Source organism: Schistosoma mansoni, chromosome 1 (genome assembly GCF_000237925.1).
Source record: "Schistosoma mansoni strain Puerto Rico chromosome 1, complete genome".
Taxonomy (NCBI): Eukaryota; Metazoa; Platyhelminthes; class Trematoda; order Strigeidida; family Schistosomatidae; genus Schistosoma; species Schistosoma mansoni.
In genome coordinates, this window is record NC_031495.1 from 54,733,998 (window position 1) to 54,746,857 (window position 12,860).

Consider the following 12,860-nt stretch of genomic DNA (forward strand, 5'->3'; position numbering starts at 1 on the left):
CAAGATTTGTGGTTCTAGATCATTTTAGATTTCTAAGTGAACTAAAGTCTTTGATGAAGACTAATAAAAGTACCCACTAAGACACAAATGAACCTAGAGTGGTTCACGATAAGTAGATATCAACTTATCATCATGTATCGATAAGTTAGCTAATATCTCGGAGACTGTGAAGAGACATGTCTCTACAAACAGCATTGGCGAGGCATCAAAGTCTTCCAACTCCATAGACAATCTAAATCTGCTTGATAAATTTACTATGTAGGCAAGTGTTGGGGAAATTTCTACAATATTTTAACAGTATTCCTTCATTTGCACTGTAAATACTCACACGATAACACAAAGAACATTTGATTACCAACTTTCTATCTAAAGAAACCATTATTCATATCTACATTTAGCTTACAATTAAAATTTGCGGAGTTAATGTATGTAAAAGTATATGGTGGATCTATTATTAGAAAACTATTTTATAAATTTTGGAAAAACATTCGATTGATGGTTTTCAACTACATAGAAGATGGTGTCTAATCTTTCAATAATTCACCCAGTATATGCATGAGATTCTGCACATATTTAACGCTTAGCAGCAGAATTTATTTTCAATAGGAAAGTGAACTGAAATTCTGATTTATTGATGTTTAATCGTCAATGAAACTAGATGGAACCCATGAAACATTCGTTTATAAAAGGCCTACATGAAACGTAAATATTGCACATTTCTGTCATTCATTTCCAAATTTTTTAAACAGAGAACCTGATCATAGGTCAAATTTTGTACAAAATTTTCCAGTTCAGTTGGTAATCATCTTTTACATAATTCACTCAAACACATTCATTAGACTACTTGAAACTAACGTTTTAAACCGAATAACTGATTGTAGTTTATAAACTCAATGGAACATTCCTTTAGTTGATAAGCTATATATATGGGAAAGCGAATGATTTATGGAGCAATATTTGAACAACTTACATTTAAGCTAGAGAGGGATATGTGCGTAGGCTGTCGCCATGTGATCAAGCATACATGTTCGCACACACATAATAATAATAACACGAAGAAATAGACAAATTGTTACTACTTGAATAACGTGTCTGTTAAGTAAGTTGATAAAAGAGCTCGACAAACTTAATTGCAGGAGAGGTGATATGCATGTACTATATCAATCACCAACATATTCAGCAGTTTCCTTGTGGAAATAAATATACTGATTATTTATTTGTAACACAAATGAATAAAATTTCACTGTTTATAAAGTAAATGAAAGTTTTACGACACTTACAGATTTATATAATCATTATAAATGAATTTAATGTATGCTTAATTCAAAAATTGGTCAGTAACATTCTCTCTGTAATTATTATCTTAGTAGTAAATCATTTAGGGTCACTAAAATGGTTGAAAAATTCACATAATAACTGGATTATGAATATTACAGGATGTCTGTTATGAACTTACGGATTGTATCCATATGTACTTCAGTAATATTCATAGAAATATTACTATACTAGTAGTAAACTGTTTAGTATCACATTATTATTATTATCATTGCTATTAGTATTATTACTTGGTAGTTGCTAGATATGTAAGCCAGTACGTAAGTTTAGTTTATTGTGTTGAACTAACTAGCTACATGTTCTTTAATCCCTGGTGAAAGTCAGTGTTCGTATTGGGATTCAAAATTACTGATTACAGCATAAATTGCCAGAATCTTAGGTGAACCTCTTGTTTTTTTCTTAAAAAAATGGTTATTTATTGTCGTTGGTTGTGATATTTTACTGTGTACAAGATCTTCAAATCCAGTATGTAATGAAAAGTATGATTCTTATATGCTTGGATCGATGTATTAAATAGATAAATACAATCTCTACTAAATAATCAACTGTGTTTGAATTCGCATTTCTAGTAAACACATAAAACTACAATACAGAATAACTAATTCAAAGTTATCATTATGGGGTTGTAGATTATTATGTTTTTGATTGAGATCATTAACCGATTAATGTTAGACCACCATTGAAAACCTGAAAGCACTGGACGGCCGTTTCGTCCTATTGTGGGACTCCTCGGAGTTCTAGTGAGAAGTCGTGACCAGTGGAGCTAATCCGTGTCAGGTAGAGACAGGTATCCACCTCAGTACAATGAAAGATGGTCGTGCGACTTCGTAGATTGGTTGAAGTTAAACATTAACACCGTTGGATGCCGGCTGAGTGTTCTAGAGGTTAGGCATTCTCGCTCGAGACTGAAGGCCCTGGCCTCGAATCCCGCGAGCGGGGTCGTGGATGCTCACTGCTAGGTAGTCCCACAATAAGACTAGTCGGCCAACCAGTACTTCCAGGTAATTCAAAGTTATTAAACTGATGGTACATAAATGATGAATACAACATATTAATTCTAAAACTCATCAGTGTTATCATACTATTCAGAAATTAATTGGGTTATTGTATGGTGTAATGGAGAACTAAATCGATAACAAAAAACAAACAAACGGATCATTATAACCAAAAACTTTTTAATTTATGTTCAGTAGTCAAATATAGAAGACATGACCTAAAGAAAATTATTTTCATAGAATATACTATATACCATCAATAAAGAAATATCAAATATATTTAACCCCATTTTACAAAATTTTACATAATAGATAAAATATTGAATTGATTAAAATGAAGAAAAAAAAGAAACATGATTACAATAAATAGATTTTTTTTCAGTTTTCAAAATAATCCATATTTTTTTATTAATAGTAAAAACTTAATGATATATAAGCAAAGATGGATGGAAAACGCGCGTCCTGGATTCCACTGTTAGCCACCATCCATCTTTGCTTACAATGCTTGTGAATTAAGGCTATATCGAGGCAATACGCTTAGTATACACATATGCCAATAAGAGACTGACCAGTTGCATTCCTAAACATCAATGGGAAGATTCAAACAAACAAAAACAAGTGAATTAATGATATATATGTTGGAATAATAATTAGCTGATATGGATACATATTGTATCTCTTTGAATTTAGTAAACAATAATATAATCTTGATATATACTTGAAATCATGAGTCAATTGAAACTAGACCACCGTAGAATACCTGGAAGCACTGGACGGCCGTTTCGTCCTATTGTGGGACTCCTCAGCAGTGCGCATCTACGATCCCGCCTCGCGAGATTCGAACCAAAGACCTACCAGTCTCGCGCCAGAGCACTTAACAGATAGACCACTGAGCGGGCATCTAACGGTCGTCCAGTGCTTCCAGGTTTTCTACGGTGGTCTAGCTTCAATTGACTCATGATTTCAAGTATATATAAAAATAATAGAATCATATTGCTGTTCAATTACCCTTTAAAAATTAGACAAATCGAAAATCATGATAACACATACAACTAAAGTATACGAAAGGTTAAATGTAAGTCTTTACAAAACTGTTATATCTACAGGAGTTTTTTCTTGATTAGGTAATAATCACTAATGTTACAGAGTTTCATTATTCCGTTAATTAATCAAACAGTTAAAGAAAGAAAATAAAAATTGACACATATATGTCCCTATAAAAGTCAAAACATTTAACATTAACACAGTTTAATATATCAGGAATAAATTTACTAGATGAAAAAAGAGCAGATGAAAGAGTAATATAGTTTTAATGATGGAGGATATCATTCAAAAAGAATAAATGATTTCTTGTAACTTATATAGATTCAGTTTGAATGAGAGGTACGAAAATATTCTATAATGATATCTAGAATAGCGTCATTTATACGTCAACATTTACTGAAATTGAAGATCATATTCTCTTCAAGCTACTGATGATGGACAAAATGCGACTCAAGAATAACTAGATACGAATAGATTAACTCCTTAAAATAATCTATTTAGTCTGGGAATGAAACAATATTCCATCAGTACACATCCTCATACTCTTAGAATTCGTCATTTATTCTACTCTAGTTAGTTTAGTCCCGATAGCTGAAATATGGTGATTAATGAACAGGTTAAACAACTAGTTAACTACTTATAAACGGCCACATGAAGGTACGTTAACATTTACTATCCAATTAATCTCATCAAATTCGTAAAGCATTTAACTACATCAACGCTTTAGGTCGAATACCTTTAAATGCTGAATTACAGATTCATATTTACGTAGAGACCAACAATTATTTTCTGGTTAATAAACCTAGTGCTTTATGTAACCGTTACTTGAAGTGTAATGTGTCAACCCTATGCGAAGAAATTGTTTTCTCTCGCTTTACTGATAACATTAGGAATTTAAAACTTCACTCCCCTGGAACATATTTTTAATTGTTTCAAAAAGATACTCCAATAGAGGGATAGTGTACGTAATATTATGTCATTTTATTTCTACAAACTTACATTAAAGTACCCAGTGGATTATTATACTCTCAGTTATTTGTAGTGTTAGGTCATTTGTTATTTGATAATTATCGATATTTATTTTGTTGATAATTTCTATTAGTCATTGAAGTTTACTGAAGAAACATTTAGAGCTAGGGAGAATGAACAATTGTTTCATTTTTTATAGTCATTATAAGTTACTTTAAACTTCATTACAAATATTGAAAAAAATTTGTGTACAGGGACTTATCCCATTTGATATCAATTTTTTTCATCAAGTTACCATGTGATTCAACTTAATGTAATTATATTCTAGCAACTATTATTATTATTATGTCACAAGATGGTATTCTTTAAAAAATTATTATTTCAAAATGAATATAAGATGATTGTTTTAATTATTTGTTCATTTCCAAATGGCATGAACTTTTTACTTCCAGAATAAAGATCCCTTAAATTGATATATTAGCAATTATAAAACTTAATCACATATTTTCTCGATCACTTTCAAGATAATATGTTACTTAGAGAACAGAAGGATAACTTAGCGGTGGGGTTTAACCATATGGGCAGGTATCACGAGTAACGATAGATAATAGTTGCACAATATTGTGAACTGATAAAAATGAATGTAAGGCGTTGAATGCAAGCTTTTTTGTCTGAAAGTAATGGGTTCATGCGAAAACCTAATTGTCCTGGGTTCGTTATTTGAGTGCAAACTGCTTAGATATCACGCACTGAGATGAAATAATGGTCCTTTGCTTACTGAATTTCAAGATATATATATCTGAAGTTAGTTCTCTATGTAAAGTATCTTCAAATAAAACGATCTCCACAAAATTCACATTATAATTTGGGGTTATTCCTGTGATCTATTTACAATCGGTTGATTGTTGAATAGTGATCAATGTTATGTTTGCCTAGTTATTCAATGCTTAATGGATTCTACGAGGAGTATCAGTTCCATCGAGATAAGCAGTTCGTCTAACGGACAAGTTTCAACAAACACGAATCTTAAGCATATGATTTTCTGCTGACTACCTCCAACCACCAATAATTTTTTATACTAAATAAGTGATTTAAAAAGTTCAGTAACTTTTAACGTTCTCGTTGAATAATTTATCAAATTGTTAAAATTTAGTAATAACGAAGGTGATTATAGCAATTATGTGATTATAAAAACATAAAGAATGTTTTGTTCATATTCGTTTAACTGGTTACATATGAATTCAATCTTGAGTAAGTGGCAAGCTCAGTCAATCAGTCGATAGCTAAACATGCAACAGGTTAATGCAGTTCATTTCTCAATCATTCCCGTTGTACTGCAGTTTCAGTTTGCATATTTTCTTCAGTTCTACGGACGTAAGCTTGGGTGAAAGAGTGAAATACGAATCAATGTCATGTAGTATCCTTTAATTTGTATTTCTATAATAGTAGTATTACTATAAATACTACTACTACTACTAATAATAATAATAAATTATACAGGACGCATTGCATTGTGTGATTCCATTTAAATATAAACTAAATTAACAGTTTTAAATGACGTGAACATTTCATTCTGAATGTTTTTATGCGAATGACATCATTTGTTTTAGTTATGATGTTAGTAAGTTAAAAATAAAGTTATCTTTATGAATATAACCCATTTGTGTAATGATTAAAACTTTGATTGTTTATGTGACAAATTTGAAATCAAATATTTTTCAAGATGATGATTATTATTAGACACCTAAAAACAACGATCGAAAGACATATTATTGACAATTACCATATACTCACTAATGAATAACCTCAAGAGGAAATCCCCAGAACTATATTGAAAAGCCATGATCAATGGAGCTAATCTATGTTGTGTGTGAGGCAGTTACCCACCTAAGACAATAAAAGATGGTGGCTCACTGTCGTGGGTTGATTGAGGTTGCACATCAATACTTTTGATTTTGTATCCGTGGTCTAGAGAATAAGTGTTCTAAAGCGAAGTCTTGGATGCCCACTGCTGAAGAAACTTTTACTAAGACAAAACGCCCGTCTAATGCTTTTAGGTTTTTCACATTTATTAAACTTAGATAGCTTCACGGTTTTAATCATATTATTCCATACCATATTTCACCAAGCTGATAGAATTTATATCAAACATTGACCGAAGCGTTGATAGAATAATAACAGAGATCAATTAATTATTTTTAGATCCATGTATTCAGTGGTAAAATACATTACATAAGTAATAACCTAAGTAGGATTTTGTTCTCTGGGATGGATGATTTGGTCCTGCAGTATCAAAAGGGGAAGCTAGAAAGGATAGTCACGTCAGAATATTTGACAATCTTGACAACAGAGATCAAAATATCAAGCACACGGCACAGAGAACAAAGAAGAAACACACTCAACAAAAAACTAATCAAGATTTCAAAGCAACTCACAAAAGAAAACACAAACAATTATGTGGTCAACCTGTCAAAACAACCTCTCATGAACATAGAAGAACAACTACTCCGAAAAACATTGAAATGCAATACAAGTGAAACCTCAAAACTAGAACTATTCACCAAACTAGAGTCATCACTCACAACTGTTGAAATAAATGAAGAAACACAACAGAAAATAAGAACAACCATAGTGTCGCTAACTCGATGGATGAAAGACATCACCCAACAGACTGAACAAGAACAGAATGCTGTGGAGAAAGTCAGAAATAGAAAAGATATTGTCACAGTTCCAGTGCATAAAAGATGCACTACAATAATTATGGAGAAGGAAGAACATATCAGGAAAGTTGAGGAACTACTTGAAGAAAACGGCATATTTGAATCAATGGACACAAATCCAAATGAAAATTTTAGACAACCGAATCTCAAGCACTTTCAGCAAGCTTGTCAAAACAGGACAAATATCAGATCAAGATTAATGGAGAATGAGATTCAATGGATCATTACTCCTTTGATTGTACAGTAGGCCGAAAATACACAAACCAAACATGGCACTACGTCCAAGTGTGTCACTCCCCAGAACCCCGATATACAATTAATCAAGAGGAACCCCAAGTATATTGAAACATTCAGTGGATTCATCCAATCATTCCTCTAAATCCTACATACAATTCCTGGATGAGGTTAGAGAGATTCAGATCAACAACGACGAACCCATCATGTGTTTCCATATAACAGCCTTATTCACTTCAAGTGAACCAAGTTTAGCAGAGGAAACTCTATCCCTCCTCCTCACCAGTGACACGAATCCCACAAATACACGAAGCCTCAAAGTCAAAGTTTACTCGAACTCATCGATTTATACTTAACAACATTCTTCCAATTAAACAATAGAATCTACGAGCAAACGGAAGGAACACAAATGGGATAAGCAACATCGGAACTTATTTCAGAATTAGTAATGCAGATGAGACTGGTAGTCTCGATCTTACCAATGATCGAGTTCAAAATGTGGATTCGTTAAATGGACTACACATTCGTCATCCCCAAATACGATGATCTGGAAAACACCTACAATCTGATCAACAACATCTTTGAAGACATCAAGTTGACAATGGAAAAGGAGTCGAACTAAGAGATACAATTCTCAAATGTTTTAATCACCAGATCCCATACAGGAAAACTGGAGACTCAAGTAAATCGGGAGCCGATCTGCACAGATCGAATTCCCATTTACACAAGGAAAAACCCAACAGCTCGAAAAATCAACTGTGTACAGACTTCATTGAGGAGGTTGAGAAGACGCTGCAGCACACTTGAAGTGAGGAAAAGTGAAGAAACATATCTAATGACTATCTTTCAAAAGATCGGCTATCCAATCAACTTCATCAAAGAGTATCAAACCAACTCATCAGCAGAAATAAAATCAATTGCAGAAACCAACAAACGAATCATAATATCATATATGAATTGCATATCAAAAATTACAACGAGATTATTGAATTATTTTGGAATCAATGTAGCACAAAACCAATAAAATCATTTCAATCGATCGTATGCAAGTGAAAGAATGAAATGACCAGAAAGGAAAAATCGAATATCATCTGGAAAATAAACCACTTCAATTGTGAGGAACACTACAACGGATATGGTGGATGCCTCGTTCACTTTCGCCTACATGAACATCGATTAGCGATCAAACATCATGACATTAGTTCACTTACATCAATACATGTGGATAACTGTGGACACACATTCGACTGAATCAATGTTGAGATGTTGGATAAAGAGAATACTATAAGCACCAGAGAATTTATAGAAGTTTGGTGCTTTCAGCTAGCACAATTTATTTCATCATAAAGAAGGCGAAATTGACGTAAAAATCAATTAAAAGTTGATGATGAGTAATTTAAAAAAGGGAAACTAAGATGAAAATCGAAAATATGGATTCATGAAAGATTTGTTGAAGATAAATAGGTGATACCTATTCCTTTTTGTGGTCGACTTGACTCCGTGATCTCAAAGATGAAGTTAATACATCAACGAATATGTTAGAGATTTTAATAACTTATAACATTTCTTCATATATACTACCAATTTATTCAACACAATATGATCAGATGAGTAGTAGTTTAGTTTACATAACTGATTATAACTGTTTCGATTTAAACACCTCATCAGCGATCTTACTGACAACTTACTGATACTATAAGCCAAATATTAATATCTTATATTCAGTAATGATGATCCTTCAGAATGGTCTATGATCAAGCGACTAGAACAGAACATTTTTTAATCACAGCCCATTGTTCATTACTGCTAGATGATACCAAGTAGGGCGGCTGTTTCATTAGATTACAATAATCCAATGTAAGGTTTTTAATAAGTAAGCTGACCAAAACCAGACGACAATGCTCTATTGATTTCAAAAATTTCTCACCCACTGGTCCGCTTAAGCTATTTGCACTATCAAGATAAATGCAGTGTTCAGTTCGCCAAATTACTTCACTTCAAATACTTCTGTATTATCAACCATCGTGTTAAAAGTGCTATAATTTATCAGTAACTTCACTTAACAGAATAAACTAATGATCATAATGCAAATTTTGATAGGATCAATATAGGGTACTGATGCAAACAAAGTCGGATAAACAGAGTATTACATAACTTATTGGTTACTTAACTGTGTCATTGTTCTAATAACCTTGATTCTTCTGGAATCATAGTGCATCGTTCGTCCAGATCATTTCAATCAGTCGATATTTTTACTATCGTTAAATAACTTCACTAAGTAGTATACTTTCATTGGTTTGGTTATATAATGAAGAGAGTAACTAAAATATAGGATTCCTTGGTTATCTCTTGTGAATGGTAAATGTTAATTGTGCCATACTGTATTAATTAAAACACTCCTTTATTAGGTTTATTTTAATGAAGAATAATGTATCGTAACTTTTACTACCAATCGTACTTCGCTGACCCATCAGTTCACTAATCTTGAATCGATCGAATTCACTAGACCATAGTTATTATTAGACAAAATATTATTTTTAATTACCGTCTCTCTGTTATTTATGAATTACTATATTGAAAAAATGAAATATTGTACACTATGTACACCACACGTCATGAATTCAAGTTTTGTTCACATATTTGTTTATCATCATGAATTAAAGTACAAACTGTGTGACATGAATGATTTTTATTTGTTAAATATATTGAATCTTTATAGTGTAGATCACGAATTGATCTTAGCTAGTCCGCTGTTATAAACAGGGGAGAAATCGACAAGTGTTTCGTCCCAGTATGAGGCTCCTCAACAGTGAGTACTCAAGATTAAATATCTTGGGTTTGATCCCCTGTAGTAAGGTCGTGGACTGACACTGTTGATGAGTCACATTCTAGGATAAAACACCTATCCAATGTTCCCTTGTTTTTACTGGTGGTCTAGCTAAGATCATTTGTTGATTTAAACTATGAAAATTACGTTATCTCCATGAACACCCCTATTCAAAATATTGAACTATTAGATAGATAAAGACTTATTTACCACCATTCTCACTATAATTAATGTTTTTAATATATATATATATATATATATATATATATATAAATGACAGTGCATTATCATTATGTCAATAAAGTGAACTTTAGACTTTATATTATTTCTAATAATTTAATAGTAAATAATAAAAATAAATATTACATTAAAAATTAATATTATTATTATTATTATTATTATTATTATTATTATTCAGATACGTTACCTTTTAAAACTTACTTACGCCTGTTACCCCCCGTCAAGGAGCATAGGCCACCCACCAGCATTTTCCATCCAACCTTGTCCTCTCCCATAAAATGCTGTTGCTGATAGTATCCAGCCAGTGAATGTTGAGTATTTTGCGTAAACAACTGTTTATAAATACTTGTACCTACTTGACGAGGGATGTGATAGTTCTCCATGTTTCAGCTCCGTACAGTAGGACTGTCTTGACGTTCGTATTGAAGATTGTCACTTTGAAGTTAGTTGACAGTTGTTTTGAGTTCCATGTGTTCTTCAATTGTAGAAATGCTGCCCTTGCTTTGCCAATCCTCGCCTTTACGTCTGCAACAGATCCTCCATGTTTATCAATGATGCTTCCCAGGTACGTGAGTGTTTCTACATCTTCTACAGTTTCTCCATCAAATGTGATTGTATTTGAGAATCTTGCTTTTTCCTTTGTGTATGTTGAAGCCTATTGATGCAGAGGCTGCTGCTACATTAGTTGTCTTCGTCTGTTTTTGTTCTTGTGTATGAGATAGGAGGGTTAGGTCATCTGCGAAGTCCAAATCGTCTAATTGGTTCTAAGATGTCCATTGTATTCCGTGCTTCTACCTTATAAAAGGTAAATAAATATTCGATCATTTAATGTAAAACAAAAATCCACTGGTTATTATTATTATTAAAATATTTTATTTATTATTAAAAGTCATTTCCAGTAACCGATGTATGGGCGAGAATGATAATGACTGGTTGTTTTGCTGAGTCAGACATTAGATAGGGTGACAGGTGTTATATGTGTCATATATTTCCATATCCTGATTATTATTGATTAACTGTTCTTGTTGTTGGATTGTATCGGATTTTGGTATGGAAATATATTGACGTTCTAGTCAGGCTAATCTCATGTTCTTGATCTGAGTTGTGTTGAAGTCCTATAGAATAGACACTGGGAGGAAATCTAGTGTAGATATTCGTCTAAGGTAAATTAACGTCCCATATACGTGTAAAAAGTGAAAGGACTGTTATAACAAGAAACCCTAGCCTTATAACAAGTATCCTACAGTTTATAACAGTAACATTATAATTTAAGACTTTAACTAAACAATTTATAATTGAATTACTAATAAAATAACAAATAAATAATGAAAATAATTTAGTTTTAATTAAAAAAATACTAATGAAAATTGAACTAATTAATATTAATTGTTTATTGTTCAATAGAATTTAGTTAGTAGTATTGATCTTTTTAAGGTTAATTATTAGATAGATTAAGATATTTTCGACTAAATAAACTTTCTATACAGGATTTCCAAAGAAATATCACTAGTGGATTTAGTGATAGACAAATGAATAATTAAGTAGGAAATATTTTATACTAGTTAATATGTTTTGCAGATCAATTTGAATACTCGGTATATTTAATATGAAAACTGTAATCATTTTTGAATTCATTTAGTATTGTTTGTTTGAATCTTCCCATTGATGCTTAGGACTGCAACTGGTCAGTCACTTATTGGCATATGTGCATACTGTGCGTATTGCCTCGATATTGCCTTAATATGCCAATAAGAGACTGACCAGTTATAGTCCTAAGTATCAATGGAAAGATTCAAATAAACAATACCAAGTGAATTTAAAACTTCACCCCATTGCACTAGCAAGTGGCTATCAGGACTCAGTAGCTGAGTAGATAACGCGATGGCGTTTGAAGCGAAAGGTACTGGGTTCGAGTCCCAGAGTGAACATCAACTTTGACATGCAGGGACATCCAGCTGACCAGTCCCCAATTAGGACGAAACGCGCATCCTGGATTCCACTGCTAGCCACTATCCATCTTGGCTTATAATGTAATCATTTTTGTTATGTTTCCATTCTATTTGGTTTGCTTTTTTTGTAAGGAAATTACAACACATAGCCATACTGAAAAGTACAGAACCTAAGTGGAGACGCTACAGTGATTAGTATCCACATTTCTTCTTGTCTCCCCTCTAACAGGACAAAACATAAGTACATTGAAGTGTATACCTATAAAGGGCAATATAAATCCTCTACAACACCTGGTTTATATATATATATATATATATATATATATGCCTAGTTTACTTTATATATATATATATATATGCCTAGTTTACTTTGCCGATCCATGACTTTATGTTTGTATGGGTTCTTTCTTATTTATCAGTGATAGTGATCAGCTACGTAAAATATTCCATTTCTTCTAGGGCTTCCCGATCAAGTTGTATTTAATTGGTGTTCGCTGTATCAGACTTGAGAATTCTGATTTTTCTCTGGTGAATGTTGAGGCCTACT

At 32.4% G+C, this 12,860-nt stretch overlaps 1 non-coding gene across 1 annotated transcript; it reads left to right on the forward strand.

Annotated features, from left to right (window-relative positions):
* The first annotated feature begins 12,223 nt into the window (after positions 1 to 12,223).
* Smp_tRNA_01661_Gln_TTG.1.1 lies at positions 12,224 to 12,290 on the forward strand. The gene has a single exon. It is a non-coding gene (tRNA).
* Positions 12,291 to 12,860: the final 570 nt, after the last annotated feature.